The 24,291-nt window shown below is 57.2% G+C and overlaps 1 pseudogene; it reads right to left on the bottom strand.

Moving 5' to 3' along the window:
* The window catches only part of LOC148145782 (uncharacterized), a 57,243-nt pseudogene extending 39,364 nt beyond the window's left edge, over positions 1-17,879 (bottom strand).
* Between the last annotated feature and the right edge of the window lie 6,412 nt (positions 17,880-24,291).

Below are 24,291 nucleotides of genomic sequence, written 5' to 3'. Positions count from 1 at the left end.
GGGAGGGGGGTGAGACTAGTGTTGGGTAGGGATCAGTCAGGGAGGGGGGTGAGTGCAGTGTTGGGTAGGGATCAGTCAGGGAGGGGGTGAGTGCAGTGTTGGGTAGGGATCAGTCAGGGAGGGGGAGATTGCAGTATTGGGTAGGGATCAGTCAGGGAGGGGGGTGAGTGCTGTGTTGTGTAGGGATCAGTCAGGGAGGGGGTGAGTGCAGTGTTGTGTAGGGATCAGTCAGGGAGGGGGGTGAGTGCAGTGTTGGGTAGGGATCAGTCAGGGAGGGGGTGAGTGCAGTGTTGGGTAGGGATCAGTCAGGGAGGGGGAGATTGCAGTGTTGGGTAGGGATCAGTCAGGGAGGGGTTGAGTGCAGTGTTGGGTAGGGATCAATCAGGGAGGGAGAGATTGCTCTGTTGGGCAGGGATCAGTCAGGGAGGGGGAGAGTGCAGTGTTGGGTAGGGATCAGTCAGGGAGAGGGTGAGTGCAGTGTTGGGTAGGGTTCAGTCAGGGAGGGGGGTGAGTGCAGTGTTGGGTAGGGATCAGTCAGGGAGGGGGTGAGTGCAGTGTTGTGTAGGGATCAGTCAGGGAGGTGGGTGAGTGCAGTGTTGGATAGGGATCAGTCAGGGAGGGGGTGAGTGCAGTCTTGTGTAGGGATCAGTCAGGGAGGTGGGTGAGTGCAGTGTTGGATAGGGTTCAGTCAGGGAGGGGGTGAGTGCAGTGTTGTGTAGGGATCAGTCAGGGAGGGGGAGATTGCATTGTTGTGTAGGGATCAGTCAGGGAGGGGGTGAGTGCAGTGTTGGGTAGGGGTCAGTCAAGGAGGGGGTGAGTGCAGTGTTGGGTAGGGGTCAGTCAGGGAGTGGGTGAGTGCAGTGTTGGGCAGGGATCAGTCAGGGAGGGGGAGATTGCAGTGTTGTGTAGGGATCAGTCAGGGAGGGGAAGTGAGTGCAGTTTTGGAAAGGGATCGGTCAGGGAGGGGGCGAGTGCAGTGTTAGGTAGGGATCAGTCAGGGAGGGGGTGAGTGCAGTGTTGTGAAGGGATCAGTTAGGGAGGGGGAGATTGCAGTGTTGTGTAGGGATCAGTCAGGGAGGGGGAGATTGCAGTGTTGTGTAGGGATCAGTCAGGGAGGGGGAGATTGCAGTGTTGGATAGGGATCAGTCAGGGAGGGGGAGATTGCAGTGTTGTGTAGGGATCAGTCAGGGAGGGGGTGAGTGCAGTGTTGGGTAGGGGTCAGTCAAGGAGGGGGTGAGTGCAGTGTTGGGTAGGTATCAGTCAGGGAGGGGGAGAATACAGTGTTGTGTCGGGATCAGTCAGGGAGGGGGTGAGTGCAGTGTTGGGTAGGGGTCAGTCAGGGAGGGGGTGAGTGCCGTGTTGGGTAGGGGTCAGTCAGGGAGGGGGTGAGTGCAGTGTTGGGTAGGGATCAGTCAGGGAGGGGGTGAGTGCCGTGTTGGGTAGGGGTCAGTCAGAGAGGGGGGTGAGTGCAGTGTTGGGTAGGGGTCAGTCAGGGAGGGGGTGAGTGCAGTGTTGGGTAGGGATCAGTCAGGGAGGGGGTGAGTGCAGTGTTGTGTAGGGATCAGTCATGGAGGGGGTGAGTGCAGTGTTGGGTAGGGTTCAGTCAGGGAGGGGGTGAGTGCAGTGTTGTGTAGGGATCTGTCAGGGAGGGGGTGTGTGCAGTGTTGGGTAGGGGTCAGTCAGGGAGGGGGTGAGTGCAGTGATGTGTAGGGATTAATCAGGGAGGGGAGATTGCAGTGTTGGGTCGGGATCAGTCAGGGAGGGGGAGAGTGCAGTGTTGGGTAGGGGTCAGTCAGGGAGGGGGTGAGTGCAGTGTTGGGTAGGGATCAGTCAGGGAGGGGGTGAGTGCAGTGTTGTGTAGGGATCAGTCATGGAGGGGGTGAGTGCAGTGTTGGGTAGGGTTCAGTCAATGAGGGTGTGAGTGCAGTGTTGGTAGGGATCAGGCAGGGAGGGGGAGAGTGTGGTGTTGTGTATGGATCAGTCAGGGAGGGGGAGAATGCAGTGTTGGTTTGGGATCAGTCAGGGAGGGGGTGAGTGCAGTGTTGGGTAGGGATCAGTCAGGGAGGGGGTGAGTGCAGTGTTGGGTAGGGATCAGGCAGGGAGGGGGTGAGCGCAGTGTTGTGTAGGAATCAGTCAGGGAGGGGGAGATTGCAGTGTTGGGTAGGGATCAGTCAGGGAGGGGGTGAGTGCAGTGTTGGGTAGGGATCAGTCAGGAAGGGGGTGAGTGCAGTGTTGTGTAGGGATCAGTCAGGGAGGGGGTGAGTGCAGTGTTGTGTAGGGATCTGTCAGGGAGGGGGTGTGTGCAGTGTTGGGTAGGGGTCAGTCAGGGAGGGGGTGAGTGCAGTGATGTGTAGGGATTAATCAGGGAGGGGAGATTGCAGTGTTGGGTCGGGATCAGTCAGGGAGGGGGAGAGTGCAGTGTTGGGTAGTGGTCAGTAAGGGAGGGGGAGATTGCAGTGTTTGGTAGGGATCAGTCAGGGAGGGGATGGGTGCAGTGTTGGGTAGGGGTCAGTCAGGGAGGGGGAGATTGCAGTGTTGGATAGGGATCAGTCAGGGAGTGGGGATTGCAGTGTTGGGTAGGGATCAGTCAGGGAGAGTAAGATTGCAGTGTTGGTCGGGATCAGTCAGGGAGGGGGAGATTGCAGTGTTGGGTAGGGGTCAGTCAGGGAGGGCGTGAGTTCAGTGTTGGGTAGGGGTCAGTCAGGGAGGGGGTGAGTGCAGTGTTGGGCAGGGATCAGTCAGGGAGGGGGAGATTGCCGTGTTGGGTAGGGATCAGTCAGGGAGGGGGTGAGTGTAGTGCTGTGTAGGGATCAGTCAGGGAGGGGCGTGAGTACAGTGTTGTGTAGGGATCAGTCAGGGAGGGGGGTGAGTGCAGTGTTGGGTAGGGATCATTCAGGGAGGGAGTGAGTGCAGTGTTGGGTAGGGAACAGTCAGGGAGGGGGAGATTGCAGTGTTGGGGAGGGGTCAGTCAGGGAGGGGGTGAGTGCAGTGTTGGGTAGGGATCAGTCAGGGAGGGGGTGAGTGCAGTGTTGGGTAGGGATCAGTCAGGGAGGGGGTGAGTGCAGTGTTGGGTAGGGATCAGTCAGGGAGGGGGAGATTGCAGTGTTGGGTAGGGGTCAGTCAGGGAGGGGGTGAGTGCAGTGTTGGGTAGGGATCAGTCAGGGAGGGGGTGAGTGCAGTGTTGGGTAGGGATCAGTCAGGGAGGGGGTGAGTGCAGTGTTGGGCAGGGATCAGTCAGGGACGGGGAGGGTGCAGTGTTGGGTAGGAATTAGTCAGGGAGGGGGTGAGTGCAGTGTTGTGTAGGGATCAGTCAGGGAGGGGGTGAGTGCAGTGTTGGGTAGGGATCAGTCAGGGAGGGGGTGAGTGCAGTGTTGGGCAGGGATCAGTCAGGGAGGGGGTGAGTGCAGTGTTGGGTAGGGGTCAGTCAGGGAGGGGGAGATTGCAGTGTTGGGTAGGGATCAGTCAGGGAGGGAGTGAGTGCAGTGACGTGTAGTGATCAGTCAGGGAGGGGGAGATTGCAGTGTTGTGTAGGGATCAGTCAGGGAGGAGTGTGAGTGCAGTGTTGGGTAGGGATCAGTCAGGGGGGGGTGAGTGCAGTGTTGGGTAGGGATCAGTCGGGGAGGGGGTGAGTGCAATGTTGGGTAGGGATCAGTCAGGGAGGGGGGTGATTGCAGTGTTGTGTAGGGATCAGTCAGGGAGGGGGAGATTGCAGTGTTGTGTAGGGATCAGTCAGGTAGGGGGTGAGTGCAGTGTTGGGTAGGGATCAGTCAGGGAGGGGGTGAGTGCAGTGTTCGGAAGGGATCAGTCAGGGAGGGGGTGAGTGCAGTGATGTGTAGGGATTAATCAGGGAGGGGAGATTGCAGTGTTGGGTAGGGATTAATCAGGGAGGGGGTGAGTGCAGTGTTGGGTAGGGATCAGTCAGGAAGAGGGTGAGTGCAGTGTTGTGTAGGGGTCAGTCAGGGAGGGGGTGAGTGCAGTGTTGGGTAGGGATCAGTCAGGGAGGGGGTGAGTGCAGTGTTGGGTAGTGATCAGTCAGGGAGGGGGTGAGTGCATTGATGTGTAGGGATTAATCAGGGAGGGGAGATTGCAGTGTTGGGTAGGGATTAATCAGGGAGGGGGTGAGTGCAGTGTTGGGTAGGGATCAGTCAGGGAGGGGGAGAGTGCAGTGTTGGGTAGTGGTCAGTCAGGGAGGGGGAGATTGCAGTGTTGGGTAGGGATCAGTCAGGGAGGGGGTGGGTGCAGTGTTGGGTAGGGGTCAGTCAGGGAGGGGGAGATTGCAGTGATGGGTAGGGATCAGTCAGGGAGGGGGTGAGTGCAGTGTTGGGTAGTGATCAGTCAGGGAGGGGGTGAGTGCAGTGTTGGGTAGGGATCAGTCAGGGAGGGGGTGAGTGCAGTGTTGGGTAGTGATCAGTCAGGGAGGGGGTTGAGTGCAGTGTTGGTTAGGGATCAGTCAGGGAGGGGGAGAGTGCCGTGTTGGGTAGGGATCAGTCAGGGAGGGGGTGAGTGCTGTGTTGGGTAGGGATCAGTCAGGGAGGGGGGTGAGTGCAGTGTTGGGTAGGGATCAGTCAGGGAGGGGGAGATTGCAGTGTTGGGTAGGGATCCGTCAGGGAGGGGGAGGGTGCAGTGTTGGGTAGGGATCAGTCAGGGAGTGGGTGAGTGCAGTGTTGGGTAGGGATCAGTCAGGGAGGGGGTGAGTGCCGTGTTGTGTAGGGATCAGTCAGGGAGGGGGAGATTCCAGTGTTGTGTAGGGATCAGTCAGGGAGGGGGTGAGTGCAGTGTTGGTTTGGGATCAGTCAGGGAGGGGGAGATTGCAGTGTTGGGTAGGGATCAGTCAGGGAGGGGGTGAGTGCAGTGTTGGGTAGGGATCAGTCAGGGAGGGGGATATTGCAATGTTGGGTAGGGATCAGTCAGGGAGGGGGTGAGTGCAGTGTTGGGTAGGGGTCAGTCAGGGAGGGGGTGAGTGCAGTGTTGGGTAGGGATCAGTCAGGGAGGGGGAGAATACAGTGTTGTGTAGGGATCAGTCAGGGAGGGCGTGATTGCAGTGTTGTGTAGGGATCAGTCAGGGAGGGGGTGAGTGCAGTGTTGGGTAGGGATCAGTCAGGGAGGGGGAGAGTGCAGTGTTGAGTAGGGATCAGTCAGTGGGGGTGAGTGCAGTGTTGGGTAGGGATCGGTCAGGGAGGGGGTGAGTGCAGTGTTGGGTAGGGATCAGTCAGGGAGGGGGTGAGTGCAGTGTTGTGTAGGGATCAGTCAGGGAGTGGGGTGAGTGCAGTGTTGGGTAGGGATCAGTCAGGGAGGGGGAGATTGCAGTGTTGTGTAGTGATCAGTCAGGGAGGGGATGAGTGCAGTGTTGGGTAGGGATCAGTCAGGGAAGGGGGTGAGTGCAGTGTTGGGTAGGGATCAGTCAGGGAGGGGGAGATTGCAGTGTTGGGTAGGGATCAGTCAGTGAGGGGGTGAGTGCAGTGTTGGGTAGGGATCAGTCAGGGAGGGGGTGAGTGCAGTGTTGGGTAGGGATCAGTCAGGGAGGGGGTGAGTGCAGTGTTGGGAAGGGATCAGTCAGGGAGGGGGTGAGTGCCGTGTTGGGTAGGGATCAGTCAGGGAGGGGGTGAGTGCAGTGTGGTGTAGGGATCAGTCAGGGAGGGGGTGATTGCAGTATTGTGTAGGGATCAGTCAGGGAGTGGGTGAGTGCAGTGTTGGGTAGGGGTCAGTCAGGGAGGGGGTGAGTGCAGTGTTGTGTAGGGATCAGTCAGGGAGGGGGTGAGTGCAGTGTTGTGTAGGGATCAGTCAGGGAGGGGGGTGAGTGCAGTGTTGGGTAGGGATCAGTCAGGGAGGGGGAGAGTGCAGTGTTGGATAGGGGTCAGTCAGGGAGGGAGAGAGTGCAGTGTTGGGTAGGGATCAGTCAGGGAGGGGGAGACTGCAGTGTTGGGTAGGGATCAGTCAGGGAGGGGGTGAGTGCAGTGTTGTGAAGGGATCAGTCAGGGAGGGGGAGATTGCAGTGTTGGGTAGGGGTCAGTCAGGGAGGGGGTGAGTGCAGTGTTGGGTAGGTATCAGTCTGGGAGGGGGTGAGTGCAGTGTTGGGTAGGGATCATTCAGGGAGGGGGTGATTGCAGTGTTGGGTAGGGATCAGTCAGGGAGGGGGAGATTGCAGTGTTGGGTAGGGATCAGTCAGGGAGGGGGTGAGTGCAGTGTTGTGTAGGGATCAGTCAGGGAGGGGCGTGAGTGCAGTGTTGGGTAGGGATCAGTCAGGGAGGGGGTGATTGCAGTGTTGTGTCTGGATCATTCAGGGAAGGGGTGAGTGCAGTGTTGGGTCGGGATCAGTCAGGGAGGGGAAGATTACAGTGTTGGGTAGGGATCAGTCAGGGAGGGGGTGAGTGCAGTGTTGTGTCGGGATCAGTCAGGGAGGGGGGTGAGTGCAGTGTTGGGTAGGGATCAGTCAGGGAGGGGAAATTGCAGTGTTGGGTAGGGATCAGGCAGGGAGGGCGAGAGTGCAGTGTTGTGTAGGGATCAGTCAGGGAGGGGGAGAGTGCAGTGTTGGGTAGGGATCAGTCAGGGAGGGGGTGAGTGCAGTGTTGGATAGGGATCAGTCAGGGAGGGGGGTTTGCCGTGTGGGGTTGTGATCAGTCAGGGAGGGGGAGATTACAGTGTTGTGTAGGGATCAGTCAGGGAGGGGGAGATTGCAGTGTTGGGTAGGGATCAGTCAGGGAGGGGGTGATTGCAGTGTTGGGTAGGGATCAGTCAGGGAGGGGGAGATTGCAGTGTTGGGTAGGGATCAGTCAGGGAGGGGGTGAGTGCAGTGTTGGGTAGGGGTCAGTCAGGGAGGGGGTGAGTGCAGTGTTGTGTAGGGATCAGTCAGGGAGGGGGAGAATACATTGTTGTGTCGGGATCAGTCAGGGAGGGCGTGATTGCAGTGTTGGGTAGGGATCAGTCAGGGAGGGGGTGAGTGCAGTGTTGGGTAGGGATCTGTCAGGGAGGGGGTGAGTGCAGTGTTGAGTAGGGATCAGTCAGGGAGGGGGTGAGTGCAGTGTTGGGTAGGGATCAGTCAGGGAGGGGGGTGATTGCAGTGTTGGGTAGGGATCAGTCAGGGAGGGGGAGAGTGCAGTGTTGAGGAGGGATCAGTCAGGGAGGGGGTGAGTGCAGTGTTGAGTAGGGATCAGTCAGGGAGGGGTGAGTGCAGTGTTGGGTAGGGATCAGTCAGTGAGGGGGAGAGTGCAGTGTTGGGTAGGGATCAGTCAGGGAGGGGGTGAGTGCAGTGTTGAGTAGGGATCAGTCAGGGAGGGGGTGAGTGCAGTGTTGGGTAGGGATCAGTCAGGGAGGGGGGTGATTGCAGTGTTGGGTAGGAATCAGTCAGGGAGGGGGTGAGTGCAGTGTTGGGTAGGGATCAGTCGGAGAGCGGGTGAGTGCAGTGTTGAGTAGGGATCAGTCAGGGAGGGGCTGAGTGCAGTGTTGGATAGGGGTCAGTCAGGGAGGGGGTGAGTGCAGTGTTGGGTAGGGATCAGTCAGGGAGGGGGAGATTGCAGTGTTGGATAGGGGTCAGTCAGGGAGGGGGAGAGTGCAGTGTTGGGTAGGGATCAGTCAGGGAGGGGGTGAGTGCAGTGTTGGGTAGGGATCAGTCAGGGAGGGGGTGAGTGCAGTGTTGGGAAGGGATCAGTCAGGGAGGGGGTGAGTGCCGTGATGGGTAGGGATCAGTCAGGGAGTGGGAGATTGCAGTGTTGTGTAGGGATCAGTCAGGGAGGGGGTGAGTGCAGTGTTGGGTAGGGATCAGTCAGGGAGGGGGATATTGCAATGTTGGGTAGGGATCAGTCAGGGAGGGGGTGAGTGCAGTGTTGGGTAGGGATCAGTCAGGGAGGGGGATATTGCAATGTTGGGTAGGGATCAGTCAGGGAGGGGGTGAGTGCAGTGTTGGGTAGGGGTCAGTCAGGGAGGGGGTGAGTGCAGTGTTGGGTAGGGATCAGTCAGGGAGGGGGAGAATACAGTGTTGAGTAGGGATCAGTCAGGGAGGGGGTGAGTGCAGTGTTGGGTAGGGATCGGTCAGGGAGGGGGTGAGTGCAGTGTTGGGTAGGGATCGGTCAGGGAGGGGGTGAGTGCAGTGTTGGGTAGGGATCAGTCAGGGAGGGGGTGAGTGCAGTGTTGTGTACGGATCAGTCAGGGAGGGGGTGAGTGCAGTGTTGTGTACGGATCAGTCAGGGAGGGGGAGATTGCAGTGTTGGGTAGGGATCAGTCAGGGAGGGGGTGAGTGCAGTGTTGGGTAGGGATCAGTCAGGGAGGGGGTGAGTGCAGTGTTGTGTACGGATCAGTCAGGGAGGGGGAGATTGCAGTGTTGTGTAGGGGTCAGTCAGGGAGGGGGTGAGTGCAGTGTTGGATAGGTATCAGTCTGGGAGGGGCGTGAGTGCAGTGTTGGGTAGGGATCAGTCAGGGAGGGGGTGATTGCAGTGTTGTGTCGGGATCAGTCAGGGAAGGGGTGAGTGCAGTGTTGGGTCGGGATCAGTCAGGGAGGGGAAGATTACAGTGTTGGGTAGGGATCAGTCAGGGAGGGGGTGAGTGCAGTGTTGTGTCGGGATCAGTCAGGGGGGGGGGTGAGAGCAGTGTTGGGTAGGGATCAGTCAGGGAGGGGAAATTGCAGTGTTGGGTAGGGATCAGGCAGGGAGGGCGAGAGTGCAGTGTTGTGTAGGGATCAGTCGGGGAGAGGGAGTTTGCTGTGTTGGGTAGAGATCAGTCAGGGAGGGGGTGAGTGCAGTGTTGGGTAGGGATCAGTCAGGGAGGGGGAGATTACAGTGTTGTGTAGGGATCAGTCAGGGAGGGGGTGATTGCAGTGTTGGGTAGGGATCAGTCAGGGAGGGGGAGATTGCAGTGTTGGGTATGGATCAGTCAGGGAGGGGGTCAGTCAGGGAGGGGGTGAGTGCAGTGTTGTGTAGGGATCAGTCAGGGAGGGGGAGAATACATTGTTGTGTAGGGATCAGTCAGGGAGGGCGTGATTGCAGTGTTGGGTAGGGATCAGTCAGGGAGGGGGTGAGTGCAGTGTTGGGTAGGGATCTGTCAGGGAGTGGGTGAGTGCAGTGTTGAGTAGGGATCAGTCAGGGAGGGGGTGAGTGCAGTGTTGGGTAGGGATCAGTCAGGGAGGGGGGTGAGTGCAGTGTTGGGTAGGGATCAGTCAGGGAGGGGGGTGATTGCAGTGTTGGGTAGGGATCAGTCAGGGAGGGGGAGAGTGCAGTGTTGAGGAGGGATCAGTCAGGGAGGGGGTGATTGCAGTGTTGGGTAGGGATCAGTCAGGGAGGGGGTGAGTGCAGTGTTGAGTAGGGATCAGTCAGGGAGGGGGTGAGTGCAGTGTTGGGTAGGGATCAGTCAGGGAGGGGGGTGATTGCAGTGTTGGGTAGGGATCAGTCAGGGAGGGGGTGAGTGCAGTGATGGGTAGGGATCAGTCGGGGAGGGGGTGAGTGCAGTGTTGAGTAGGGATCAGTCAGGGAGGGGCTGAGTGCAGTGTTGGATAGGGGTCAGTCAGGGAGGGGGTGAGTGCAGTGTTGGGTAGGGATCAGTCAGGGAGGGGGAGATTGCAGTGTTGGATAGGGGTCAGTCAGGGAGGGGGAGAGTGCAGTGTTGGGTAGGGATCAGTCAGGGAGGGGGTGAGTGCAGTGTTGGGTAGGGATCAGTCAGGGAGGGGGTGAGTGCAGTGTTGGGTAGGGATCAGTCAGGGAGTGGGAGATTGCAGTGTTGTGTAGGGATCAGTCAGGGAGGGGGTGAGTGCAGTGTTGTGTAGGGATCAGTCAGGGAGGGGGTGAGTGCAGTGTTGGGTAGGGATCAGTCAGGGAGGGGGTGAGTGCAGTGTTGGGTAGGGGTCAGTCAGGGAGGGGGTGAGTGCAGTGTTGGGTAGGGATCAGTCAGGGAGGGGGTGAGTGCAGTGTTGGGTAGGGGTCAGTCAGGGAGGGGGTGAGTGCAGTGTTGGGTAGGGGTCAGTCAGGGAGGGGTGAGTGCAGTGTTGTGTAGGGATCAGTCAGGGAGGGGGGTGAGTGCAGTGTTCGGTAGGGATCAGTCAGGGAGGGGGAGACTGCAGTGATGGATAGGGGTCAGTCAGGGAAGGGGAGAGTGCAGTGTTGGGTAGGGGTTAGTCAGGGAGGGGGTGATTGCAGTGTTGGGTAGGGGTCAGTCAGGGAGGGGGTGAGTGCAGTGTTGGGTAGGGATCAGTCAGGGAGAGGGTGAGTGCAGTTTTGTGAAGGGATCAGTCAGGGAGTGGGAGATTGCAGTGTTGGGTAGGGGTCAGTCAGGGAGGGGGTGAGTGCAGTGTTGGGTAGGTATCAGTCAGGGAGTGGGTGAGTGCAGTGTTGGGTAGGGATCATTCAGGGAGGGGGTTATTGCAGTGTTGGGCAGGGATCAGTCAGGGAGGGGGAGATTGCAGTGTTGGGTAGGCATCAGTCAGGGAGGGGGTGAGTGCAGTGTTGGGTAGGGATCAGGCAGGGAGGGGGTGAGTGCATTTTTGGGTAGGGATCAGTCAGGGAGGGGGTGAGTGCAGTGTTGGGTAGGGATCAGTCAGGGAGGGGTTGATTGCAGTGTTGGGTTGGGATCAGTCAGGGAGGGGGAGATTGCAGTGTTGGGTAGGGATCAGTCAGGGAGTGGGAGAGTGCAATGTTGTGTAGGGATCAGTCAGGGATGGGGGTGAGTGCAGTGTTGGGTAGGGATCAGTCAGGGAGGGGAAGATTGCAGTGTTGGGTCGAGATCAGTCTGGGAGGGGGTGAGTGCAGTGTTGGGTAGGGATCAGTCAGGGAGGGGTAGAGTGCAGTGTTGTGTAGGGATCAGTCAGGGAGGGGGTGAGTGCAGTGTTGGGTAGGGATCAGTCAGGGAGGGGGTGAGTGCAGTGTTGGGTAGGGATCAGTCAGGGAGGGGGTGAGTGCAGTGTTGTGTAGGGATCAGTCAGGGAGGGGGTGAGTGCAGTGTTGGGTAGGGGTCAGTCAGGGAGGGGATGAGTGCAGTGTTGGGTAGGGATCAGTCAGGGAGGGGATGAGTGCAGTGTTGTGTAGGGATCAGTCAGGGAGGGGGTGAGTGCAGTGTTGGGTAGGGATCAGTCAGGGAGGGGGTGAGTGCAGTGTTGGGTAGGGATCAGTCAGGGAGGGGGTGAGTGCAGTGTTGTGTAGGGATCAGTCAGGGAGGGGGTGAGTGCAGTGTTGGGTAGGTATCAGTCAGGGAGGGGGGATTGCAGTGTTGGTTTGGGATCAGTCAGGGAGAGGGTGAGTGCAGTGTTGGGTAGGGATCAGTCAGGGAGGGGAGAGTGCAGTGTTGTGTAGGGATCAGTCAGGGAGGGGGTGAGTGCAGTGTTGGGTAGGGATCAGTCAGGGAGGGGGAGATTACAGTGTTGGGTAGGGATCAGTCAGGGAGGCGGTGAGTGCAGTGTTGGGTAGGGATCAGACAGGGACGGGGTGAGTGCAGTGTTGGGTAGGGATCAGTCAGGGAGGGGGTGAGTGCAGTGTTGGGTAGGGATCAGTCAGGGAGGGGGGGATTACAGTGTTGGGTAGGGATCAGTCAGGGAGGGGGTGAGTGCAGTGTTGGGTAGGGATAAGTCAGGGAGGGGGAGAGTGCAGTGTAGGGTGGGCATCAGTCAGGGAGGGGGTGAGTGCAGTGTTGGGTAGGGATCAGTCAGGGAGGGGGAGATTGCAGTGTTGGGTAGGGATCCGTCAGGGAGGGGGTGAGGGCAGTGTTGGGTTGGGATCAGTCAGGGAGGGGGAGATTGCAGTGTTGGGAAGGGATCAGGCAGGGAGGGGGTGAGTGCAGTGTTGTGTACGGATCAGTCAGGGAGGGGGGATTGCAGTGTTGGGTAGGGATCAGTCAGGGAGGGGGTGAGTGCAGTGTTGGGTTGGGATCAGTCAGGGAGGGGGAGATTGCAGTGTTGGGAAGGGATCAGTCAGGGAGGGGGAGATTGCAGTGTTGTGTACGGATCAGTCAGGGAGGGGGGATTGCAGTGTTGGGAAGGATTCAGGCAGGGAGGGGGTGAGTGCAGTGTTGGGTAGGGATCAGTCAGGGAGGAGGTGAGTGCAGTGTTGGGTAGGGATCAGTCAGGGAGGGGGTGAGTGCAGTGTTGTGTAGGAATCAGGGAGGGGGAGATTGCAGTGTTGGTTTGGGATCAGTCAGGGAGGGGGTGAGTGCAGTGTTGGGTAGGGATCAGTCAGGGAGGGGGTGAGTGCAGTGTTGGGTAGGGATCAGTCAGGGAGGGGGTGAGTGCAGTGTTGGGTAGGGATCAGTCAGGGAGGGGGTGAGTGCAGTGTTGGTTAGGGATCAGTCAGGGAGGGGGAGATTGCAGTGTTGGGTAGGGATCAGTCAGGGAGGGGTTGAGTGCAGTGTTGCGTAGGGATCAGTCAGGGAGGGGGAGATTGCAGTGTTGGGTAGGGATCAGTCAGGGAGGGGGTGAGTGCAGTGTTGTGTAGGGATCAGTCAGGGAGGGGGAGAGCGCAATGTTGGGTAGGGATCAGTCAGGGAGGGGGTGAGAGCAGTGTTGGGTAGGGATCAGTCAGGGAGTGGGAGAGTGCAGTGTTGGGTAGAGATCAGTTAGGGAGGGGGAGATTGCAGTGTTGGGTAGGGATCAGTCAGGGAGGGGGAGATTTCAGTGTTGGGTAGGGATCAGTCAGGGAGGGGGTGAGTGCAATGTTGTGTAGGGATCAGTCAGGGAGGGGGTGAGTGCAGTGTTGGGTAGGGATCAGTCAGGGAGGGGGTGAGTGCAGTGTTGGGTAGGGATCAGTCAGGGAGGGGGAGATTGCAGTGTTGTGTAGGGATCAGTCAGGGAGGGAATGAGTGCTGTGTTGTGTAGGGATCAGTCAGGGAGGGGGAGATTGCAGTGTTATGTAGGGATCAGTCATGGAGGGGATGAGTGCTGTGTTGTGTAGGGATCAGTCAGGGAGGGGGTGAGTGCAGTGTTGGGTAGCGATCAGTCAGGGAGGGGGTGAGTGCAGTGTTGGGTAGGGGTCAGTCAGGGAGGGGGAGATTGCAGTGTTATGTAGGGATCAGTCAGGGAGGGGATGAGTGCTGTGTTGTGTAGGGATCAGTCAGGGAGGGGGTGAGTGCAGTGTTGGGTAGGGATCAGTCAGGGAGGGGGTGAGTGCCGTGTTGTGTAGGGATCAGTCAGGGAGGGGGGATTGCAGTATTGTGTAGGGATCAGTCAGGGAGGGGGTGAGTGCAGTGTTGGGTAGGGATCAGTCAGGGAGCGGGGTGAGTGCCGAGTTGTGTAGGGATCAGTCAGGGAGGGGGTGAGTGCAGTGTTGGGTAGGGATCAGTCAGGGAGGGGGAGATTGCAGTGTTGTGTAGGGATCAGTCAGGGAGGGGGTGAGTGCAGTGTTGGGTAGGGGTCAGTCAGGGAGGGGGTGAGTGCAGTGTTGGGTAGGGATCAGTCAGGGAGAGGGTGAGTGTAGTGTTTAGGTAGGGATCAGTCAGGGAGGGGGAGATTACAGTGTTGGGTAGGGATCAGTCAGGGAGGGGGTGAGTGCCGTGTTGGGTAGGGATCAGTCAGGGAGGGGGAGATTGCAGTGTTGGGTAGGGATCAGTCAGGGAGGGGGTGAGTGCAGTGTTGGCTAGGGATCAGTCAGGGAGGGGGTGAGTGCAGTGTTGAGGTAGGGATCAGTCAGGGAGGGGGTGAGTGCAGTGTTGGGTAGGTATCAGTCAGGGTGGTGGTGAGTGCAGTGTTGGGTTGGGATCAGTCAGGGAGGGGGTGAGTGCAGTGTTGGGTAGGGATCAGTCAGGGAGGGGGTGAGTGCAGTGTTGGGTAGGGATCAGTCAGGGAGGGGGAGATTGCAGTGTTGGGTAGGGATCAGTCAGGGAGGGGGTGAGTGCAGTGTTGGGTAGGGATCAGTCAGGGAGTGGGTGAGTGCCGTGTTGTGTAGGGATCAGTCAGGGAGCGGGGATTGCAGTGTTGTGTAGGGATCAGTCAGGGAGGGGGTGAGTGCCGAGTTGTGTGGGGATCAGTCAGGGAGGGGGTGAGTGCAGTGTTGGGTAGGGATCAGTCAGGGAGGGGGAGATTGCAGTGTTGTGTAGGAAGCAGTCAGGGAGGGGGTGAGTGCAGTGTTGGGTAGGGGTCAGTCAGGGAGGGGGCGAGTGCAGTGTTGGGTAGGGATCATTCAGGGAGAGGGTGAGTGTAGTGTTGAGGTAGGGATCAGTCAGGGTGGGGGAGATTACAGTGTTGGGTAGGGATCAGTCAGGGAGGGGGTGAGTGCAGTGTTGAGGTAGGGATCAGTCAGGGAGGGGGTGAGTGCAGTGTTGGGTAGGGATCAGTCAGGGAGGGGGTGAGTGCAGTGTTGAGGTAGGGATCAGTCAGGGAGGGGGTGAGTGCAGTGTTGAGATAGAGATCAGTCAGGGAGGGGGTGAGTGCAGTGTTGTGTAGGGATCAGTCAGGGAGGTGGTGAGTGCAGTGTTGGGTAGGGATCAATCAGGGAGGGCGTGAGTGCAGTGTTGGGTAGGGACCAGTCAGTGAGGGGGAGATTGCAGTGTTCGGTGGGGATCAGTCAGGGAGGGGGTGAGTGCCGTGTTGGGTAGGGGTCAGTCAGGAAGGGGGTGAGTGCAGTGTTGGGTAGGGATCAGTCAGGGAGGGGGAGATTGCAGTGTTGTGTAGGGATCAGTGAAGGAGGGGGTGAGTGCAGTGTTGGGTAGGGATCAGTCAGGGAGGGGGTGAGTGCAGTGTTGGGAAGGGATCAGGCAGGGAGGGGGTGAGTGCAGTGTTGGGTAGGGATCAGTCAGGGAGGGGGTGAGTGCAGTGTTGGGTATGGATCAGTCAGGGAGGGGGAGAGTGCAGTTTTGGGTAGGGATCAGTCAGGGAGGGGGAGATTACAGTGTTGGGTAGGGATCAGTCAGGGAGGGGGAGAGTGCAGTGTTGGGTAGGGATCAGTCAGGGAGGGGGTGAGTGCAGTGCTGGGAAGGGATCAGGCAGGGAGGGGGTGAGTGCAGTGTTGGGTAGGGATCAGTCAGGGAGGGGGTGAGTGCAGTGTTGGGTATGGATCAGTCAGGGAGGGGGTGAGTGCAGTGTTGGGAAGGGATCAGTCAGGGAGGGGGTGAGTGCAGTGTTGGGTAGGGATCAGTCAGGGAGGGGGAGAGTGCAGTGTAGGGTAGGGATCAGTCAGGGAGGGGTAGAGTGCAGTGTTGGATAGGGATCAGTCAGGGAGGGGGAGAGTGCAGTGTTGGGTAGGGATCAGTCAGGGAGGGGGAGATTGCAGTGTTGTGTAGGGATCAGTCAGGGAGGGGGTGATTGCAGTGTTGGGAAGGGATCAGGCAGGGAGGGGGTGAGTGCAGTGTTGGGTAGGGATCAGTCAGGGAGGGGGTGAGTGCAGTGTTGGGTAGGGATCAGTCAGGGAGGGGGAGGGTGCAGTGTTGGGTAGGGATCAGTCAGGGAGGGGGTGAGTGCCGTTTTGGGTAGGGATCAGTCAGGGAGGGGGAGAGTGCAGTGTTGTGTAGGGATCAGTCAGGGAGGGGGTGAGTGCAGTGTTGTGTAGGGATCAGTCAGGGAGGGGGAGATTGCAGTGTTGGGTAGGGATCAGTCAGGGAGGGGGAGATTGCAGTGTTGGGTAGGGATCAGTCAGGGAGGGGTAGATTGCAGTGTTGGATAGGGATCAGTCAGGGAGGGGGAGAGTGCAGTGTTGGGTAGGGATCAGTCAGGGAGGGGGAGATTGCAGTGTTGTGTAGGGATCAGTCAGGGAGGGGGTGATTGCAGTGTTGGGAAGGGATCAGGCAGGGAGGGGGTGAGTGCAGTGTTGGGTAGGGATCAGTCAGGGAGGGGGTGAGTGCAGTGTTGGGTAGGGATCAGTCAGGGAGGGGGTGAGTGCAGTGTTGAGTAGTGATCAGTCAGGGAGGGGGAGAGTGCAGTGTTGTGTAGGGATCAGTAAGGGAGGGGGAGATTGCAGTGTTGGTTTGGGATCAGTCAGGGAGGGGGTGTGTGCAGTGTTCGGTAGGGATCAGTCAGGGAGGGGGAGATTGCAGTGTTGGGTAGGGATCAGTCAGGGAGTGGGTGAGTGCAGTGTTGTGTAGGGATCAGTCAGGGAGGGGGAGATTGCAGTGTTGGGTAGGGATCAGTCAGGGAGGGGGTGAGTGCAGTGTTGTGTAGGGATCAGTCAGGGAGGGGGAGAGTGCAGTGTTGGGTAGGGATCAGTCAGGGAGGGGGTGAGTGCAGTGTTGGGCAGGGATCAGTCAGAGAGGGGGAGATTGCAGTGTTGGGTAGGGATCAGTCAGGGAGGGGGTGAGTGCAGTGTTGGGTAGGGATCAGTCAGAGAGGGATGAAACTTTATTGCTGGAACAGCACAGCAGGTCAGGCATCATCCAGGGAACAGGAGATTCGACGTTTCGGGCACAGTCCCTTCTTCAGGAATGAGCAGAGAGTGTTCAGCAGGAGATGATAAAAGGTAGGGAGGAGGTACTTGGAGGAGGGGCGTTGGAAATGTGATAGGTGGAAAGAGGTCAAGGTGAGGGTGATAGGTCGGAGTAGGATGGAGGCGGAGAGGTCAAGAAGAAGACTGCAGGTCAGGAAGGCGGTGCCGGGCTGGAGGGATCCGGCTGAGACAAGGTGGGGGGAGGGGGAATGAAGAAACTGGTGAAGTCCAAGTTCATCCCCTGCGGTTGGAGGGTTCCCAGTCGGAAGATAAGACGCTCCTCCTCCGACCGTCGGGTTGTTGTGGTTTGGCGGTGGATGAGTCCAATGACTTGCATATCCTCGGTGGAGTGGGAGGGGGAGTTGAAATGCTGTGCTACAGGGTGGTTGGTTTGGTTCGTCCGGGTGGCCCAGAGGTGCTCTCTGAATCGCTCCGCAAGTAGGCGGCCTGTCTCCCCAATATAGTGGAGGCCACACCGGCTGCAGCGGATGCAGAAGATGATGTGGGTGGAGGTGCAGGTGAATCTGTGGCGGATATGGAAGTTTCCTTTGGGGCCTTGGAGAGAAGTGAGGGGGGAGGTGTGGGCGCAAGTGTTGCACCTCCTGCGGTTGCAAGGGAAGGTGCCGGGTGTGGAGGTTGGGTCGGTGGGGGGTGTGGATCTGACAAGGGAGTCGCGGAGGGAGTGGTCTCTACAGAAAGCTGATAGGGGAGGGGAGGGAAATATATCCTTTGTGCTGGGGTCTGTTTGGAGGTGGCGGAAGTGACGGCGGATGATGCGCTGTACATGGAGATTGGTGGGGTGGTAGGTGAGGACCAGTGGGGTCCTGTCCTGGTGGCGATTGGAGGGGCGGGGCTCAAGGGCGGAGGAGCGGGAAGTGGACGAGATGAGGTGGAGGGCACCGTCGACCACGTCGGGGGGGAATTTGCGGTCCTTGAAGAAGGAGGCCATCTGTGTTGTACGTATTTTGAACTGGTCCTCCTGGGAGCAGATGCGGCGGAGACGAAGGAATTGGGAGAATGGGATGGCGTTTTTACAGGGGGCAGGATGGGAGGAGGTGTAGTCCAGGTAGCTGTGGGAGTCGGTCGGTTTGTAGTAGATGTCCGTGTTGATTCGGTCGCCTGAGATAGAAATAGAAAGGTCTAGGAAGGGGAGGGAGGAGTCCGAGACTGTCCAGGTGAATTTGAGGTCGGGGTGGAAGGTGTTAGTGTAGTGGATGAACTGTTCAACCTCCTCGTGGGAGCACGAGGTAGCGCCGATACAGTCATCAATGTAGCGAAGGAAAAGATGGGGGGTGGGGCCAGTGTAGTTGCGGAAGATGGATTGTTCCACATACCCTACGAAGAGGCAGGCATAGCTGGGGCCCATGCGGGGCCCATTTCTCCTTTTGTTTGGAGAAAGTGGGAGGATTGGAAAGAGAAGTTGTTCAGGGTGAGGACCAGTTCCGTCAGTCGAAGGAGGGTGTCAGTGGAAGGGTACTGGGTTGTACGGCGGGAAAGGAAGAAGCGGAGTGCTTTGAGTCCTTCGTGATGGGGGATGGAGGTGTACAGGGACTGGATGTCCATGGTGAAGATGCGGCGTTGGGGACCGGGGAAGCGGAAATCCTGGAGGAGGTGGAGGGCGTGGGTGGTGTCAGGAACGTAGGTGGGGAGTTCTTGGACTAAGGGGGACAGGACGGTGTCAAGGTATGCCGAGATGAGTTCGGTGGGGCAGGAGCAGGCGGAGACAATGGGTCGGCCGGGGCAGTCAGGTTTGTGGATTTTGGGCAGGAGGTAGAAGCGGGAGGTGCGGGGTTGTGGGACTATGAGGTTGGAGGCGGTGGATGGGAGGTCCCCTGAGGTGATGAGGTTATGGATGGTCTGGGAGATGGTTTGGTGGTGGGGGGTGGGGTCATGGTCAAGGGGGCAGTAGGAGGAGGTATCTGCGAGCTGGTGTTTGGCCTCAGCAGTGTAAAGGTCAGTGCGCCAAACTACTACCGCGCCTCCCTTGTCAGCTGGTTTGATGGTGAGGTTGGGGTTTGAACGGAGGGAGTGGAGGGCTGCGCGTTCCGAGGGGGAGAGGTTGGAGTGGGTGGGAGGGGTGGGGGAGTTCAGGTAGCGGTTAATATCGCGGCGGCAGTTTGCTATGAAAAGGTCGAGACCACTCCCTCCGCGACTCCCTTGTCAGATCCACACCCCCCACCGACCCATCTCCACTCCCGGCACCTTCCCCTGCAACCGCAGGAGGTGCAACACTTGCGCCCACACCTCCCCCCTCACTTCTCTCCAAGGCCCCAAAGGAAACTTCCATATCCGCCACAGATTCACCTGCACCTCCACCCACATCATCTACTGCATCCGCTGCACCCGATGTGGCCTCCTCTATATTGGGGAGACAGGCCGCCTACTTGTGGAGCGATTCAGAGAGCACCTCTGGGCCACCCGGACGAACCAAACCAACCACCCTGTAGCACAGCATTTCACCTCGCCCTCCCACTCCACCGAGGATATGCAGGTCATTGGACTCATCCACCGCCAAACCACAACAACGGGACGGTCGGAGGAGGAGCGTCTTATCTTCCGACTGGGAACCCTCCAACCGCAGGGGATGAACTTGGACTTCACCAGTTTCTTCATTCCCCCCTCCCCCCACCTTGTCTCAGCCGGATCCCTCCAGCCCGGCACCGCCTTCCTGACCTGCAGTCTTCTTCTTGACCTCTCCGCCTCCATCCTACTCCGACCTATCACCCTCACCTTGACCTCTTTCCACCTATCACATTTCCAACGCCCCTCCTCCAAGTCCCTCCTCCCTACCTTTTATCTTCTCCTGCTGAACACTCTCTGCTCATTCCTGAAGAAGGGCCTGTGCCCGAAACGTCGAATCTCCTGTTCCCTGGATGCTGCCTGACCTGCTGTGCTGTTCCAGCAATAAAGTTTCAACTTTGATCTCCAGCATCTGCAGACCTCACTTTCTCCTCCATAGAGAGAGTGCAGCATTGTCAGAGGGTCAGTGTGGAGGGAGTGCAGCATTGTCAGAGGGTCAGTGTGGAGGTAGTGCTGCATTGTCAGAGGGTCAGTGTGGAGGGAGTGCAGCATTGTCAGAGGGTCAGTGTGCAGGGAGTGCAGCATTGTCAGAGGATCAGTATAGAGAGAGTGCAGCATTGTCAGAGAGTCAGTGTGGAGGGAGTGCAGCATTGTCAGAGGATTAGTATAGAGAGAGTGCAGCATTGTCAGAGGGTCAGTATGGAGGTAGTGCTGCATTGTCAGAGGGTCAGTGTGGAGGGAGTGCAACATTGTCAGAGTATCAGTGTGGAGGGAGTGCAGCATTGTCAGAGGGTCAGTGTGGAGGGAGTGCAGCATTGTCAGAGGGTCAGTGTGAAGGGAGTGCATCATTGTCAGAGGGTCAGTGTGGAGGGAGTGCAGCATTGTCAGAGGGTCAGTGAGGAGGGAGTGCAGCATTGTCAGAGGGTCAGTGTGGAGGGAGTGCAGCATTGTCAGAGGGTCAGTGAGGAGGGAGTGCAGCATTGTCAGAGGGTCAGTGTGGAGGGAGTGCTGCATTGTCAGAGGGTCAGTGTGGAGGGAGTGTAGCATTGTCAGAGGGTCAGTACGGAGGGAGTGCAGCATTGTCAGAGGGTCAGTGTGGAGGGAGTGCTGCATTGTCAGAGTATCAGTGTGGAGGGAGTGCAGCATTTTCAGAGGGTCAGTGTGTAGGGAGTGCAGCATTGTCAGAGGGTCAGTGTGGAGGGGGTGCAGCATTGTCAGAGGGTCAGTGTGGAGGTAGTGCTGCATTGTCAGAGGGTCAGTGTGGAGGGAGTGCAGCATTGTCAGAGGGTCAGTGTGGAGGTAGTGCAGCATTGTCAGAGGGTCAGTGTAGAGGGAGTGCAGCATTGTCAGAGGGTCAGTGTGGAGGGAGTGCAGCATTGTCAGAGGGTCAGTGTGGAGGGAGTGCTGCATTGTCAGAGGGTCAGTGTGGAGGGAGTGCAGCATTGTCAGAGGGTCAGTGTGCAGGGAGTGCAGCATTGTCAGAGGATCAGTATAGAGAGAGTGCAGCATTGTCAGAGAGTCAGTGTGGAGGGAGTGCAGCATTGTCAGAGGATTAGTATAGAGAGAGTGCAGCATTGTCAGAGGGTCAGTATGGAGGTAGTGCTGCATTGTCAGAGGGTCAGTGTGGAGGGAGTGCAACATTGTCAGAGTATCAGTGTGGAGGGAGTGCAGCATTGTCAGAGGGTCAGTGTGGAGGGAGTGCAGCATTGTCAGAGGGTCAGTGTGAAGGGAGTGCATCATTGTCAGAGGGTCAGTGTGGAGGGAGTGCAGCATTGTCAGAGGGTCAGTGAGGAGGGAGTGCAGCATTGTCAGAGGGTCAGTGTGGAGGGAGTGCAGCATTGTCAGAGGGTCAGTGAGGAGGGAGTGCAGCATTGTCAGAGGGTCAGTGTGGAGGGAGTGCTGCATTGTCAGAGGGTCAGTGTGGAGGGAGTGCAGCATTGTCAGAGGGTCAGTACGGAGGGAGTGCAGCATTGCCAGAGGGTCAGTGTGGAGGGAGTGCTGCATTGTCAGAGTATCAGTGTGGAGGGAGTGCAGCATTTTCAGAGGGTCAGTGTGTAGGGAGTGCAGCATTGTCAGAGGGTCAGTGTGGAGGGGGTGCAGCATTGTCAGAGGTTCAGTGTGGAGGTAGTGCTGCATTGTCAGAGGGTCAGTGTGGAGGGAGTGCAGCATTGTCAGAGGGTCAGTGTGGAGGTAGTGCAGCATTGTCAGAGGGTCAGTGTGGAGGGAGTGCAGCATTGTCAGAGGCTCAGTGTGGAGGGAGTGAAGCATTGTCAGAGGATCAGTGTGGAGGGAGTGCAGCATTGTCAGAGGGTCAGTGTGGAGGGAGTGCAGCATTGTCAGAACGTCAGGATGGAGGGAGTGCAGCATTGTCAGAGGGTCAGTGTGAAGAGAGTGCAGCATTGTCAGAGGGTCAGTGTGGAGGGAGTGCAGCATTGTCAGAGGGTCAGTGTGGAGGTAGTGAAGCATTGTCAGAGGGTCAGTGTGGAGGGAGTGCAGCATTGTCAGAGGGTCAGTATGGAGGGAGTGCAGCATTGTCAGAGGGTCAGTGTGGAGGTAGTGAAGCATTGTCAGAGGGTCAGTGTGGACGTAGTGCTGCATTGTCAGAGGGTCAGTGTGGAGGGAGTGCAGCATTGTCAGAGGGTCAGTGTGGAGGGAGTGCAGCATTGTCAGAGGGTCAGTGTGGAGGTAGTGAAGCATTGTCAGAGGGTCAGTGTGGAGGGAGTGCAGCATTGTCAGAGGGTCAGTGTGGAGGTAGTGCTGCATTGTCAGAGGGTCAGAGTGGAGGGAGTGCCGCATTGTCAGAGGGTCAGTGTAGAGGGAGTGCAGCATTGTCAGAGGGTCAGTGTGGAGGGAGTGCCGCATTGTCAGAGGGTCAGAGTGGAGGGAGTGCCGCATTGTCAGAGGGTCAGTGTGGAGGGAGTGCAGCATTGTCAGAGGGTCAGTGTGGAGGGAGTGCCGCATTGTCAGAGGGTCAGTGTGGAGGGAGTGCAGCATTGTCAGAGGGTCAGTGTGGAGGGAGTACAGCATTGTCAGAGGATCAGTGTGGAGGGAGTGCTGCATTGTCAGAGGGTCAGGATGGAGGGATTGCTGTGCAGGGAGAAGGTCAGTAATGATAAAGTGCGCACTCTCTGAGGGTCAGTACTAATGGATCACCATGCTGTCAGAGTGTCGCACTGTGAGAGGGTTACTACTGAGGGAGCCCTGCACTGTGAAAGGGTTAGAACTGAGGGAGCAACGCACTCTGAGGGGATGAGTAGTGAGGGATCACCACGCTGTGAGGGGTCAGTACTGAGGGAGTTCCATGCTATCTGTCGGACAGTCTGTACTGAGTGATTGCTGCATTGCCAGGGGGTCAGTACTGAGAGAGTGATGCACACTCAAAGGGTCATTACTGAGGCAGAGCTACACAGTCAGTGTGTTAGTTCTGAGGGAGTGTTGTTTCAGAGGGTCAGTACTGAGGGAGTGCTGCACTGTCAGAGGGTCAGTACTGAGGGAGAGCTGCACAGTCAGATGGTCAGTACTGAGGGAGTGCTGCACTGCCAAAGGGTCAGTACTGAGGGAGTGCTGCACTGTCAGATGGTCAGTACTGAGGGAGTGCTGCACTGCCAAAGGGTCAGTACTGAGGGAGTGCTGCACTGTCAGATGGTCAGTACTGAGGGAGTGCTGCACTGCCAAAGGGTCAGTACTTAGGGAGTGCTGCACTGCCAAAGGGTCAGTACTGAGGGAGCGCTGCACTGTCAGAGGGTCAGTACTGAGGGAGCGCTGCACTGTCAGAGGGTCAGTACTGAGGGAGAGCTGCACTGTCAGAGGGTCAGTACTGAGGGAGCGTTGCACTGTCAGAGGATATAGAACATAGAACATAGAACAATACACACAGAACAGGCCCTTCGGCCCACGATGTTGTGCCGAACATTTGTCCTAGCTTAAGCACCCATCCATGTACCTATCCAATTGCCGCTTAAAGGTCACCAAAGATTCTGACTCTACCACTCCCACAGGCAGCGCATTCCATGCCCCCACCACTCTCTGGGTAAAGAACCCACCCCTGACATCTCCCCCATACCTTCCACCCTTCACCTTAAATTTATGTCCCCTTGTAACACTCTGTTGTACCTGGGGAAAAAGTTTCTGACTGTACTCTATCTATTCCTCTGATCATCTTATAAACCTCTATCAAGTCACCCCTCATCCTTTGCCATTCCAACTAGAAAAGGCCTAGCACTCTCAACCTATCCTCGTACGACCTATTCTCCAATCCAGGCAACATCCTGGTAAATCTTCTCTGCACCCTCTCCAAAGCTTCCACATCTTTCCTAAAATGAGGCGACCAGAACTGCACACAGTACTCCAAATGTGGCCTAACCAAAGTCCTGTACAGCTGCAACATCACTTCACGACTCTTGAATTCAATTCCTCTGCTAATGAACACTAATACACCATAGGCCTTCTTACAAGCTCTATCCACCTGAGTGGCAACTTTCAAAGATCTATGAACATAGACCCCAAGATCCCTCTGTTCCTCCACCTTACTAAGAACCCTACCGTTAACCCTGTATTCCGCATTCTTATTTGTCTTTCCAAAATGGACAACCTCACACTTGGCAGGATAGAACTCCATCTGCCACTCCTCAGCCCAGCTCTGCATCATATCCAAGTCCCTTTGCAGCCGACAGGGCTGAGGTTTATTCCTCAGCTTCCGTGTGCTCATCCCAAATGAATCCCACTGCCCCACACTCAGCACAGTCATGTGTTCCTTATTTCTGAGCTTCCCAATGCTAATCCACATCCAGAATGACATCCCACACTCCTCCAAATCGTATTGCAGGCTATTTGTCTGGGAGCGAGGAAGTGCTAAGAGAGGAAATAAAAATCTGACAGGACTTTACAGTGACATTAAGGGTGAATTGATAATGAGAGAAAGAGTCGGTTGTGGAACACAGTGAGAATTTGTGCATGGACCCAGAGGCTACAGTGAATGGATGCATTGTGTCAATGCTCATTGGGACAGGGACGGTATGAAATCGTGGAGATGCTCTGCGATACAATTAAATGTATGAGCATATATAGGGAGAGAGGTGGTTCTGAGTGGTCTGGCCTTCTTACAGCCCAATAAATCTCCAAAGACAGTGGAAATGTATCTCCGTTTACCGAATGAGGTGATGGAGGAAGTAGCAGGGACACTTGCAAACATTTTCAAATCCCCTCTGGCCACAGGAGAAGTGCCGTCGGACTGACCATGTGGTCCTGTTATTCAAGTAGGAACATGGGATATACCAGGCAGCTCCAGGCCAGTCAGGCTAATATCGTGGGTGGGACGTCTGTTGGAAGCAATTTTGGGAGATAGAATTAATCAGCATTTACAGAGACTGGAGTTCATGATGAACAGTCAGAATGGTTGTGTTAAGGGGGGAGCTCAGGTCTGACCAATGGGATTGCACTTTTTAAGGAGGTTTCC

The sequence above is a fragment of the Chiloscyllium plagiosum genome, unplaced genomic scaffold (genome assembly GCF_037043375.1).
Source record: "Chiloscyllium plagiosum isolate Xiang-an unplaced genomic scaffold, Cpla_swu_hap1 HiC_scaffold_24, whole genome shotgun sequence".
In the NCBI taxonomy this organism is placed as follows: domain Eukaryota; kingdom Metazoa; phylum Chordata; class Chondrichthyes; order Orectolobiformes; family Hemiscylliidae; genus Chiloscyllium; species Chiloscyllium plagiosum.
The sequence above is the reverse complement of the archived record's forward strand: the minus strand, read 5'-3'. Positions and strand labels throughout refer to the sequence as shown.